The following is a 13,252-nucleotide window of genomic DNA, read 5'->3' on the forward strand; positions in this document are numbered from 1 at the left end:
CTATAATGTTTTAAATGCAAAAGTGGATCAAACAGGAAAGTAAATCTATAATTTTATTCAAAAGAATATTTGTGAACGTTTCTCACTCCGTTCCTCTTGCTTTTCTCATTACTATTTGATAGCTCTTCACAAGACCACTTTTAGTGGTCTAAGCTTGGCTCAAATCTAGAACTTGGAGTTTAACTGTTTTGTTCACCAGTAATGATCCCTTGAACATCGTATGTACTCCTCTCACCTAATGCACATCAACAACAGTGGGGGAAACAGGACTGAGTCTAGAATTTGAGACTAGCTGTTGAAGGCAAGTTTAATGATGTGATACTCTCAGGAAAGTAAAGGAAACTGCACTAGAAAGTAAAGGAAACTTCAACATTTTTGGAACTTGTGACAAACTTTTTTAAGCACCTACTGAATTAACAAAAAGTACATACTGGAAATATTTAACGTCGTAATGATAGCTATGCTTCTTTCCTCTGTTTGTTTTTTTTTTTTTTTTATAGAGTATGTGTCCTGGTTCCAGTTAGGACAGAGTTAATTTTCCTCATAGTAGCTGGTAGGGTGCTATGTTTTGGATTAGGATGAGAAGAGCGCTGATAACATGCTGATGTTTTAATTGTTGCAGAGCAGTGCTTACACCAGGCCAAGGACTTTTCGGCTTCTCGCTCTGTCCTGCCAGCGAGCAGGCTGGGGGTGCAGCAGGAGCTGGGAGGGGACAGACCCAGGACAGCTGACCCAAACTGGCCAAAGGGGTATTCCATACCATCTGGCGTCATGCTAAACAATATATAGGGGTGGCTGGCCGGGGTGGGGGGCCGGCTGCTCGGGGATAGGCTGGGCATCGGTCAGCGGGTGGTGAGCAACTGCATTGTGCATCACTTGTTTCATACACATTATTATTATTAATACTATTATCATTATCACTATTATTATTATTGTTGTTGTTATATTCCTGTCTTAATAAACTGTCTTTATCTCAACTCACAGGCTTCACTTTCCCGTTTCTCTCCCCCATCCCAGAGAGGGAGGGGGGAGGGTGAGCGAATGGCTGTGTGGTGTTTAGCTGCCAGCCGGGTTAAACCACAACAGTATGGACTCCAGATCTGTTTTGTGCCTTGAAGACAGACCTTTTCCCCAGTATTATTCAATGTACTGAGATTAGTGGAAATCTTTGTGACTTCTTTCTTTCACTTGTTATGACTACAATTGTCAGTTGGTAAACAGACTTGTGGCTGCATGTAACTGGCAATTCTCGGTCAGTTAGTGCAGATGCTATTTCCTGATATAGTGAAGAACTGTTGATTGTTATCATCTTTCCCTTTGTTACAAACAAAAGTTTTAAACTGTTTCAAACTTCTGGACTACTGAATCTATTTTAAAAACCGCTTATTTAATCCTGAAAACATCAGGGAACGCTACCAGTGATAAAGTCCTGCTGTTAAAATAAATATTGTATTCTAGTTTCCAATCTGTATTTATTTTTAATGCAAACTGCTAAGGACTTGTTCAACAGTGGGAGTCTATTTATCTGCACAATACATATTCTTGTTTACAAATTATCACTCGTTAACTGTTATGCCTGCATATGAACAGACAAAAGAGAAAGCTGTACTGAAACTGTACGGATCTAACAGGGGAACATTCTTGACACAACAGGTTATGATTTTTTAACAGATCATTTTATGAATTGCCAAGTGATGACAATGGTCAGAATTTTAATAAGGTTTATAACCAGCTCTGCTGCACTCTCTGGTTTTAAGAAATACAGTGAATTGATTCACATAAATAATACAAAATCCTAGACAGGTTAATTCTCACAATAATGCAGTTATGCCAGAAGAAAGAGAGAAGAACTGGAGCTTCCTTCCAGCGTGCAAGGAACCACTGAAGATAAATAACACATTTTAGCAGGAGCTGCTATACCCATGTCAACCTTTTATTGGTAATGAAATTTTTGGAATTGGATTTCCCAGCATGTTTACTATTGACAACGTTCTGTTGCCTTTAGAATCAATGTTTGATTTGCTCAACTCAGCCAACATTTCACCTATATGAAACAACAGGATTTTGTTGTTGTTGTTTTGGTTTTTTCTGGCTTTTTTTTTTTAAAAAAAAAAAACTTTCTCTGAAGGCACCTGGACCCAGACACAGCACCATCATTACCTTTCATCACCGTGATACTAATCCCTTCCACTGGCACCTTTAACTGGATGATTCTGATGACTACCAGTAAAATGTAATTCCTCATTTCATTCAAATTGCATGGCTCAAATTCTGGCTTAAGATTAAAGGTCTGATCCTAAGCTCAGAGGCAGAAATTGAATAATGTCAGTTCTGCAACTGGAAAGCACATTTTAATGTATATATATGCATCGCTTTTCATCATGTATTTTGCTAAGTTCACTAGTGTCTTATTTTTGCATAGGATTAAATGCTCTGCAAGGCATTGCTGATTTTATAGTAAACACTGTCCATTTTCATACATCATTTTTTCGTCACCACTAAACAAAACTTAAGTCTGAAGCGAGCGGTAGTGAAATTTTCTGTTGGAGTAGCAAACACCATTTCAAATTTTACATCAAATATATATTGTTTATTTTTATTTTTTACTTATTATATGTAGCTTTTTTTGTTTATATTGCAATAAGTCATAAAACAAGTCTTCTGTTTGCCCATAGGATTGTTTTCTGTAAGTATACCAGGGGAAAATATACATAATCTTCTAATCTTGCTCTGAGCAAGCACTTTGTAGCCCAGTTTTGTATGATACAGTAAATATATCTTGAAAGGAGCATCTGAATGAATTTGTATAAATGGCCAACCTCACCATGAACTGTAATGTGACAGGGTTATGATCTTCAAATCTTGTACTTCCCTTCCTCCAAGCACTGCTAGCCTGAGCTCCTTGTCATGTCTGAAGTGATAGATGGAGCTGGAAAACAAGATCAGAGTAATTTCTGTATCAGCTACCCCGTTTAACATAGAAGGAGACGCTCTTAAATGACAAAGAAATAAATGTACATCAAATTTATGTCCCTCGGGTGCTAGTTCAGTCAATGACTTCTAGTAGAGATATTTTGTCTATACGGGGAGGGCATTTACTATTTTAAGTTATTCTTTGAGGAGGTTTGAGTCTGCTAAGCAGCAGATCATCTGCTTTCTGAAAAACAAAAACGACAACAACAACAAAAAAAACAGCTTTGTTGAAAATCCTCTCTATTTCTTTTTTTGGCCAGTTCTCCCAGACACTTTAATAAGTGGATTTATTTCTGTTTAGACATCTTATGTTAATAATTACATCACGTTAAGAACATAAGTGCCTGTTAAAAACAGCTACCACCACCCTGTAGTCATTGGCCCATCCATTACAGTTTTCAGCTGTGTTAATACAGCAGCGCAGAACATTGCTGTAGAGCTGAACATTGCTGTGTAAGGGAGCAGATGGGAGCTCAGTGCCGCGCATTTGCTGTTCTCAAGTGGATTTTTAAGATCGATCTGCTCTCTCTGGGGGAAATCTGCCAATGACCCAAATAAACGCAAAGCCTGTATCCAACAAGACCCTGTGCCAAGAACACAGACCGGAGGGGCAGACCTTTTCTCCTCACCTTTCCAGCTATCTGAGGATGGGATCCTTTCAGTTCACTGTTGTAGAGGCTGGAGGCCTGGCAGGTGCTCCCCAGCCCTCCTGTGTGAGCATCACTCACCACCTAACAAGCTGAACTCACAAGCTGCTGCTCTTCTCTATTTTAGGTGAACTAGCTTTGGTTGTCAGGGGACAGAAGTGATGAAGATCTGTTGGTTGTTGCACTCCCAGACTGCCTGAAGTACTTTCGCCATTTTCACTTCCTTCCCTCATAAGCAGATCTGATCCAAATCTCTTCTAATGATCTGATCCAAATCTCTCCATAGAACAAAGATCAGGGAAAGTTGCAGCAAAGTATGCATCTCACCTAATAACCACCTTCCCTGTGACCTTAACAACATATAAACCAGTGACGAGGAGGTGAAAACTTGTCATTCCTCTTGACTCATCCCACATTCCTAGATTCTTTTCCAGTTTTATTAATTGAACAGATGTCTTCATACAGATTAATTTGAAGAGAGGTTTGCTTTACTGTTTCTTCTGCCTTGATTAGCATTTGAGAGAAGACATTTGATGATAAAGTGTTATTAAGTCCATCACAGAATATTCAAAATCTGGCATCTTCTAAGGTGTCAATTAGATGGGAAATGACTTCTGAGCATACTGTAATAGACAACGCGTATCTAATATTAACGTGATATGGCTGTAGATATCACATCCCTTTCTGGCACCTATCAGCATACCTCTTTTAACGCCAATGAAGCTGCATGAATTCAGCCAGAACAAAATTTGGCCTCAGGACATAGAGCCGAGGCTCTCTCCAGACTGCTATTTCAAGAATGAAAACTGATGCTCAGGCCAGCCCCCCACACCTCCCAATGGTTGTGCTTCACACGTGCAACAGTGTGCCAACACCTCCATGGCTTCCACGATTCCCCGTGTGCAGAGATGGCCGCTCAGCTAACCTGTGACCAAAGGAGCACCCTGTCCGGGAACACAGAAGACAAAGAGGAAGTAGCAGCACTGAACTCTGCACCTAGAAGCCTCAGTTCCCGAAGAACTGCCCAGCTGTACATGAGGGCTCTGGCAGGGGACTGATCTGAGGACCTTGCACAGCCTGGGAGCGCACACCAAGCAGAACATGGGTAGCTCCCACCTTCTGGCAAAACACAGACACGAGCACTTTGAGTATTACTGCTGTCTGCAGCACCCCTGAACGGCATCCAAAGATAGTGGTGAAACTCATCTGCTTTATGTGTTTCATTCATTGCTTTAAGAATTGTCAGTGGACTTCACACCTGCTTTTTCTCTATAAATATTTTACTTCCAGGAATGCCAAGTTGTTTGTTTTTCTTGACTGTAATAGTGTTCTTCTAGCATCTTTTTGAGCAAAATTACATAGGTACAGACTATTTTAGATGATCACAGCTATATAAATATTGATTCAGAAATGCTGTGCAAGAAATACTGGTGCAAAGCTTTGCTGGATGATGCAAGTGTGCTCTATCAGCTGGTTGTACCTTTTATGCTTTTAAAAAACACTACAGATAAAAATGAGTCAGTGCAAACACATAAGGCATTAAAGCAGTTACCATAGCACAGAACAATGGAAAAGCAAAAAAACAATTATCAGGTTGCTTGTTTTGGCACATGCTTGAGAAACGTCTAATGCTATCATATCACAAAATTACAAGTAGCAAAACCCCACACCAAATGAAAACACCAGAAATATCTAGCATCAGTTCCAATAACGGCTGCTGCTGTGCAAACACATACATGCAGAAACACACAAATTATTTAAGCAACATTACCTTCGAGTATAAGATGCTTACATTTCTCACTACAGGCACACCAGAACATTGCTGTCATAAAATACCCTGCACCTATCAATTCCTTCTTACCAGTTGGGCAGTTTATCGAACCAGTGTTGTGCAGGCCACCTTCATTTTGAGGGAGCTACTCATTTCTGCCTTTTTACGTTTCTGCCTGTGACAGGAGTAGCAAAACATCTTCCACCAAAAACTGTAGCTATTCCATACTGGAAGAACAAAGTACTTTCCTCTTCTGTAGGTGAAAATTTTGTTTATTTTATTACTGGACGTGTATACTGGTAGTAGTTTAAGATACTATTTTGCTCCTAAAGTTGCTTCTAAGTTTGAAAACTGTTACACCAACACTAAAAATTCATGAAACATCAGCTACAGAATTGTCGGCAATAAATGCAGAAGCCAATGGCGCTTTAAAATTACCTTCATGAATTATCTGTGTATATCTTCTAATTTTTATTTATTTTTTAATATGCAGATTCTCTAAATCTGTTATGCTTCCCATTTGGGACTAGAAGTCGACACAGATATTCAAACTCAGCCAAAGCTCTCTGGCAAACCAAGAGAGAATAAACAGTAATTGGCTTCCAGTCATCCAGAATCACTGGGCTCGGCTGGCAAGGAAGCTGTGCCTGCAGGTTGCCCTACTTCCCTGCCTCGGCCTCTTTTCCACATGCACTAGGAAGTCTCAGGAGGAGAGCAAAGACAGCCAGGAAAGGACAAGCACTAAAGCATTATAGTTACATATCCTGCTCCTTTTGTTTTCTGTAAGCTACAGAGGAATGAGACATGGGTTGGATGGTAGGAGTGAAAAATCAGGGCTGGGGGGAAAACGATGGAGAAACGAGGGAAGTCAGAAGACATAAGAATGGAATAAAGAAATTGGGAAATTAGGTGCATGGAAGTTCTTTGAAAATCTCCCTGTTGCTTTCCTTAAATATATATATATATAAATAATAAAAAAATATACTGGCATTAAAATGAAGTTGGTGATAATCTCTTTAAACAAACAAAAACATTTTGAAAAAGTTACTGCTATGTATAATTATAAATGGGTGCCAGACCCAGATCTAGACCTTGTAACTCACACACTGACCTTGGCTAAATCAATTCATCCATTTCTTCCTCCATTTGTTTTAAGTAGGAAGTAAGGATAAAGACATTTACTTCACAACATTGTAGTCAAAAGGTTTACAAAACATTTGGAGATCTCAGTGGTAAGTCAGCACATAAAAGCATAATATTTTTAGTGCAACAGACAAGTACAGTTTATCACCTGCTGGATGAGTTGGAGTGCAGAGGATTAAAGAAAGTGCATAAAAAGAAAAGTCTTCCTGTCCATAAGCAAATACAAATGTCTATGCAAATACATCAACCTACAGTCTCCTCATGCCTCAGCTACGTAAGGCATGCAACCAAGCCACCACTCTGAGCTGAATGCTTCTAACTTATTAATTCCTCACAGACAAGATAAGGAGATAGAAAGCCTCTGAAGCATGCACATTTCATTGTTTTTAAGCTCTTTTAACCCTGCATAGTCATGCCAGGTATTTGAAGCACCCTGTCACCACCCAAATGTCAGACAGCAGTCTCCTAATTTTGCTGTTTTACCTCTATTCAATTTGTCTTGAGCAGAGGAACAGCTCTGCTCTGACAGCCAGCTAAACAACTCAGTGGTGAAGAAAGGGAAGAAAATTCCCTAGACAAGGCTCCACGGTTCAGTAGCGGAAGAAAATGGACAGAAGTGAGGGCAGCCTTGCGAATCAGTGGTAGACAACAGGACAGGTACTTAAAAGAGTGAGACCTTTTTAACTCTTGCCAGAAATGAGCTTGCAGAGACACCCAGCTTTTTCAGACTAGCTGGGAGTGTAGTGGGTCTGCCATCCAGTTATGGGCAGCCAGTTGTCCCAGGCACACCAAAGCCCTTTCAAAGGCAGGAGAAACCATTTTCCGTCCCCTGTTCCCTCACAATATCTTCAGAGAAGCTCCAAAACTTTGGGGGAATCTTCACTCTTTCTCGATATCGTTTGTTAATCAGTAAAGCTATTTAAAGAAATTCTCACTCAAGTTGCAGCTTGATTCTGGGAATGTCTTATACGACAGAAACAGGAATTTGTTGCTGACAGCCAATGAGACCATGTAATAGGCAGAATCCTTTCCTCATCTGCACCGTTATCGCACAGCTCAAGTAAGAAGTTCAGCGAAAAAGCTTCTGATTTACAACATCTAGGAACAGAACCAGGCAAACGTATTAACAGGATGCCACACTGACCGCTAAGTGCAGCTAACAGAGCAGCTTGGCTGGATGGACACTAAGCAGGGGTAAATCACATTCAGGTTCTGGACCTCAACAGAAAAACACCCTGATCCGCTCCATGACTTTACCCCATCAGGTGTAGTTGTAGATGAATTTCACTGAGTCTCACTAATGCCAGTGAGCTGCTCCCAAGTAAAGTTAGTGACAGTTTTAGAGGGTTGTTGCTCCCCCCCCTTAAGTTCCTTTTGTCTGCCTGCTTTTCAAGGGCAGCTACCTTAGGAGTTCAACAGCTACCGCTAAGACGAAGTGGTTGTTGAGTAGAAAGACTGAAGAGAGAGGTACTGCTTACCGAAATGCAATCAATTCTGGTGAATCAATGCTACCAGAATAAAATACTGAGTTGTAATTAGACATGCTCACTTCAGAATGGCAGATCAAGTGATGGTTACACTTGTTAGGTTCATGCTTTGGATAATCAGACCATTTTAAGTTGTGCCAGAAGAGAGTATATAAAGGCAGTCACCTGCCAATTAACGCAAGGCAGAGAGGAAGTAAAACTTGACTGAAATCTCATTATAAGCAACCAAATTTGTAAGTGCCTTACTGTCCCCAGTAAGGAAGGAAAAGGAGTAGAAAAGAAAAATAATGTATGTTTCCAGGCACATCATAAGCTGCTGAAAACATAATAATGCTTCCCTGACGCCACTGCATCCTGGAAGGATTTGTATTTCTATCATTCTGTCAAATAGAAATCAAACGCTCAACATCACTTTGATTGAAAACAGTTCAGTACTCCAAAGAGGGCAAAATTTTAACACAAAAAAATGCAGTAAAAGCACAGAGGAACGCAGAGAAGGAAGCAGCTGCTTGACAAGATAACTAAAGGGTGCCAAAACACAGACAAAGTCTCGTGGATAGACTAACTGGGGCACATACTGAGAAGCTCTTCAGCAAGTTTACATCAGCAGAGCTTCACAAGTCTTACCTTCCAACTGCGCAGTCCCATCCACCAGCTGATCACCAGCTTCTTGTAATTGTGAGAGGCAGAGGTTACTGATTCAGCTGTCACTTTCTCAGAATAGACATCTTTCTTTCCAATAAGCGGGGGTTATGTGAATATTTAAAAATAGGTAGCAGATGGACATGCCATTGCATATGGCCTCCCTTCATGCAACATTTCTCTCTGCAGAAAAAAAACAGTGATAAGAGATATAGCAGTACATTTGTCCTCCACTGAAAAAAGCCAGGGCTCTTAAATAGCAAAAGTTACTTCTGGAAAGGTAGTCTTCTAAGCCTTGTACTTATTATTTAAAAAAAAAAAAAAGAAAAAAAAAAGTGTTATAATCTTCCCTTGTGGAAATTGTATATATACAACTTATATGCATCTGCGAGAGTGCCTTCAGGGTCAGCAGAGTACATTGGAAAGTTTTCTGAAATCAGCCAAAGCAGAGTTCACAACAGAGAAGAAATTTACAAAACATAGCCCAGGAATACTATCGGGAGCCTCAGTGCTGTTTTCCCTACCAAATATTCGCTGCCACAGGTGATGAAAGCCACACAGCCTGTTTTTTCTCTGCTGAGTAAGACATACCAAGAGATCAAGGAGTGCTCCAAAAAAGACTGACTCCAGCTCCCAAAATATGAGCAGTGACCTAACTAGGAGTTATTCCCTCTGATAAGGCCCAAGTAGTCAGTGCAAACACAGTATCTTTAAATCTCTTTGTCTAGTACTGTGTAATGACTCAACTCTCTTCTTTGCTTGTGTCCTAAAGATGAACCTGACCAGGATAATTGACTCTCAATCTTCCTGATATAGCTACTGAAAATAACTTCATCTAACATAATCTCTTTATTACTACTGTAAAACACTTCTCTCTTACTTCGGGTCACAGGCAGAAGGATAAGGTGTTTGAACGCCTAAGCTGGTCCCAGGAACACAAAACTCCAGCAAACATTATTAGAGCTTCATATATAATCAGCACTCTTCTCAGCTGCAAGGAAATCTGATTTACATCAAGCTGCTGCTGCAGCAAAGGCAGGAAAGGTCCTGCAGAGATGCATAGCTGCAATAAATCCAGACACCATTTCAGGAATTAAACTGAGGGTCACATTCTGCTCCTGGTTATGCTGGAGTAATGGCCCTGCAATCAATGGAATTACTCTTGATTTATATCATACCTGGTAGCAAAATCTGGCCATCAGCCTCCAGAACCAGGCTCCGTTCTCTAGAGAACTTTGAAATATTTCTAAGCCTGTTGTTTTTAATATTCCAGTTACAAATAACAGCATGCAGGCTTTTGGAAGCAAAATACTTCTTCCACCAAACACACCTTTAATACCCAGTGAGGGTATTAAAAGTAGATTTCCGTGTGTGGTTCTCAAGAACATCCAAAAGGACGCTAAAAATAAGTATAATAAATAAGAAAATAAAAACACAATCTCCATAAGTTTGATGGGCCATAAACCATATGTTTTTCAGATAATTAGTCAACCTTGATCGCTGCAGTTGGAACAAAACAACAACAGCAACAAAAACACTAAAGCCCACATCACTTTATCATCAACATAAGCACTTTGGATTGACTATGAAGTGTCCAGGGTTACAAGGGTGTAAGGAGACAGAATAGTGGAGCATCTCAAATGCTGATCTCATCTTGTATGTTAATTCCTATGCTCAATTTATAGCCTGAAGTAACAAACAAGAGCTGCTTGTGGAAATAGCAAGCCCCATCTCTTCTCTTACAGCAACACTGCTGGTTGCCATCTATTTATTACAATAACTAGCACCTTACAAATGCATTAATTAGATTCAGGCAAAAATCACTAGACACGGCTATTAAAACAAAAACCAGCACACACACAGTGATCAAGAAAAAAAAAAAAAAACACGTCTAAACTAAACTTTCATGTGGATGTGTAAAATGAGAAGAAAAACAAACTTCTTTCTGGAGAGCAGTGGTGCAGAGAAGAGGAGTTTTTATGTCTGCAGCCCAGCCTGACCTCTTGCTTTCCAGGAAGAGGAGACAGGTGCATGTTCTGCATTGGTGCTGGGAACTGAAACACTCTTATAGGGTCTGCCTGCAGCAAAACAAGATGAAAGCTACATTAAAATTGATTCAAGCCATTTTGTCTAACTAATATGACCACTTCTCATTTCTTAGCCAGAGCCCAAATGAAAGTGCTGTATCACGTTGCTCTGGTTGCATGCATGCCTTTGTGGAAAAGACAAACTTCCTTGTCTCCAGCCACTGTAACCTGCTAAATTCTACCCTGAGAGGTAACTCACCTTTAGCCATTTAGGGCTTATGACGATAAGCTTCATCTTCTAATCATAGATAAAACAACCCCAAAGTTAGACAAACAAGTGAACAAACAACAACAGCAGCTCTGAGGTCAGAGCACATCAATAAACAAGGGAAAAGAAAGCCACAGAAAGAGTGACTCATTTCACGTCGACTTTTCCAGTGAAGAGCATATCTCCAGGTGATGTTGGACTGTCTCTAATATTGATTTGTGCTGGATGTTTTGATCTTACCCCATTACTCAGTTGAACAAATGCCTGCATTTCTATTAGAGACTCTGCAAAGCAAGAGACCTCTATTTGGATGTGGGATTTAAAGCAACATCGTGTTACCAATCATGATGCAATTAAAATAATTCATCATAAGTGACCATCAGGATTTCATTGCAGAAGACTGTGAAATAAAAATAGAAGTACTTACATGCAGGCACTAGAGAATTGCTGTGCCAGGACACACACACTTCAGACAACAGTGTGTTTTAATCAATATTTAATATTAACATTTTAATGGTAAATATTTTTTATGCAAATGTAGGCCTAGTGCTGAGAAGAGATGTATGAAACCCACTAGATACTACAGCAGGGGTTCAATCAGAAGGGGACAAAGCTAAACTACACAACTTTATTCCTATAATAAGACATTAGTTGATGCAATATAAAGCAAAAAAAAAAAAAAAGCAAAGAAAGAAAAAAGTATTCAAAATACAGACTGCATATAGACTGAAAAAGCAAAGATCTGGGTATACTTTATATTAAATGAAAATAATTTATCCTAAAGACATCCTCTCCACAAAAATATTCAATGATGAAACAAGGCATAAAAAACTAAAGTCACAGAACAGGAATGATTGTAACAGCAATGGCCTCAGATTATTGGCTAAAATCAACCTGAAGGAGAGTATCACCCTGACAATGAAATTTACACGGTATATAGAGATTAAAGAGATTAAATGGCAAACTTGGGCTTCTTTTTTCGACCACCTTCCTACCCCAGCATAAATACAGCAACAGGACTGACTCCTTTGCAGTTGTTCTGCATTTACTATCACGTAAATGGAGGCAAAGCCTGAGCCCCGTAGAACAGGATTTCTTTTCAGGTGCTGCGAAAAGGAGGCAGTGCTACTTCTTGGAAGCCCCCCATCATAACAGAGCTATCCAGTGCAAAGGCAGGGACGGATGAGAGCCTAATGGACCACAGCTGCTCTAAGTGGGAGAAGAGTAGGAAAATAAACTACAGGCCAATTTAAATTAGAAAGAGACAATTAGAGACTTTTTTCACTACCACTAAGCAGATATTTGAATGGAAGAGGAGGATGCTTTAGCTGACATTCTGCAAAATCCGTCTCCCAACTTTTATATGCCCAATTCCAGAAAGATTACTGCAAAAATATCAGTTACTGAGCATACCCAGATGTGTTGTCTGATTAAAAATAAAAAATCAGAACCAAGCTAGGGAAGCTTTATTTCTACTGTGATAATAATTGTCATTAACAAAACATGAAGAGAGGGAGTAGGTATAGACAGAAAATAAAAGCAACACAAAAGAAGAAAGATAGAAAAAATCACGAGTAAAGAAAATTCATACAAAACCTAATGGGAAAAATACCTGATAGGGCAGACGACTTCATGCATTTCAGCAACCAGGTTTCAAGAAATATTTGTTATCTACAAATAGGAACCTTTCCAACTACAGAGTTTCAAGGACAAAGTACAACTATCATGATGCCAAAACTGACTTTTATTATCTTAATAATATCCAGTATCTTAATCCATCTAAGGTAACGAGATACAAAAACACAACCTTATATTGATCCATACAAGGCAAAATTTATGTTTATTGGCTACCTGGCTGTCAAGCTCTTTCTTCTGACCTTTTTGATCATGGAAAAGTACAACTGTCTCTCACATCCAGTACTTTCTTATCCTGTGACTTCCACATAGCCTACAGATAAATTGATCTAAGATGCTTAAAGCAATTGCTTATAGCTGCCAAGCTACTACTTATAATCTTATACCTTCTATTCCCACTGAAAGATCTAGGATTAAATGGGGGGAGTCATTGATGCTAAATAAGTTTCTTTTTACCACATTGGAGATTAAAAACCACACAGAACTCTTTCAAACCAATCTGTCAGAGTGCAATAGGCACAGGTTTTATTTCCCTCCAGCAAGTAAGTACTTGCTGTACTTACAGCCATCTGTCTTTCATTCCTTTTAGAGCAATTTCCCCATTCTGCCCTTGAAAACAGTTTGGGGATTTCATGTCAGCACTGGGGTGACGGCTTTGT

The 13,252-nt window shown here is 39.6% G+C and overlaps 1 long non-coding RNA gene across 3 annotated transcripts; it reads right to left on the reverse strand.

Annotated features, from left to right (window-relative positions):
* Positions 1-1,422: 1,422 nt before the first annotated feature.
* On the reverse strand, positions 1,423-12,759 carry LOC308197331. Of its 3 annotated transcripts, none has more exons than XR_013952821.1 (5): positions 11,386-12,759; positions 10,664-10,741; positions 8,649-8,846; positions 3,603-4,564; positions 1,423-2,929 (listed from the first exon to the last, which is right to left on the reverse strand). It is a non-coding gene; the product is annotated as an uncharacterized lncRNA (long non-coding RNA). The 3 variants fall into 3 exon arrangements; XR_013952822.1 differs by having other exon boundaries at positions 10,603-10,741; XR_013952820.1 differs by lacking the exon at positions 10,664-10,741.
* Between the last annotated feature and the right edge of the window lie 493 nt (positions 12,760-13,252).

This window comes from Anser brachyrhynchus, assembly GCF_964034855.1.
Source record: "Anser brachyrhynchus genome assembly, chromosome: 1".
NCBI classification, from domain to species: domain Eukaryota; kingdom Metazoa; phylum Chordata; class Aves; order Anseriformes; family Anatidae; genus Anser; species Anser brachyrhynchus.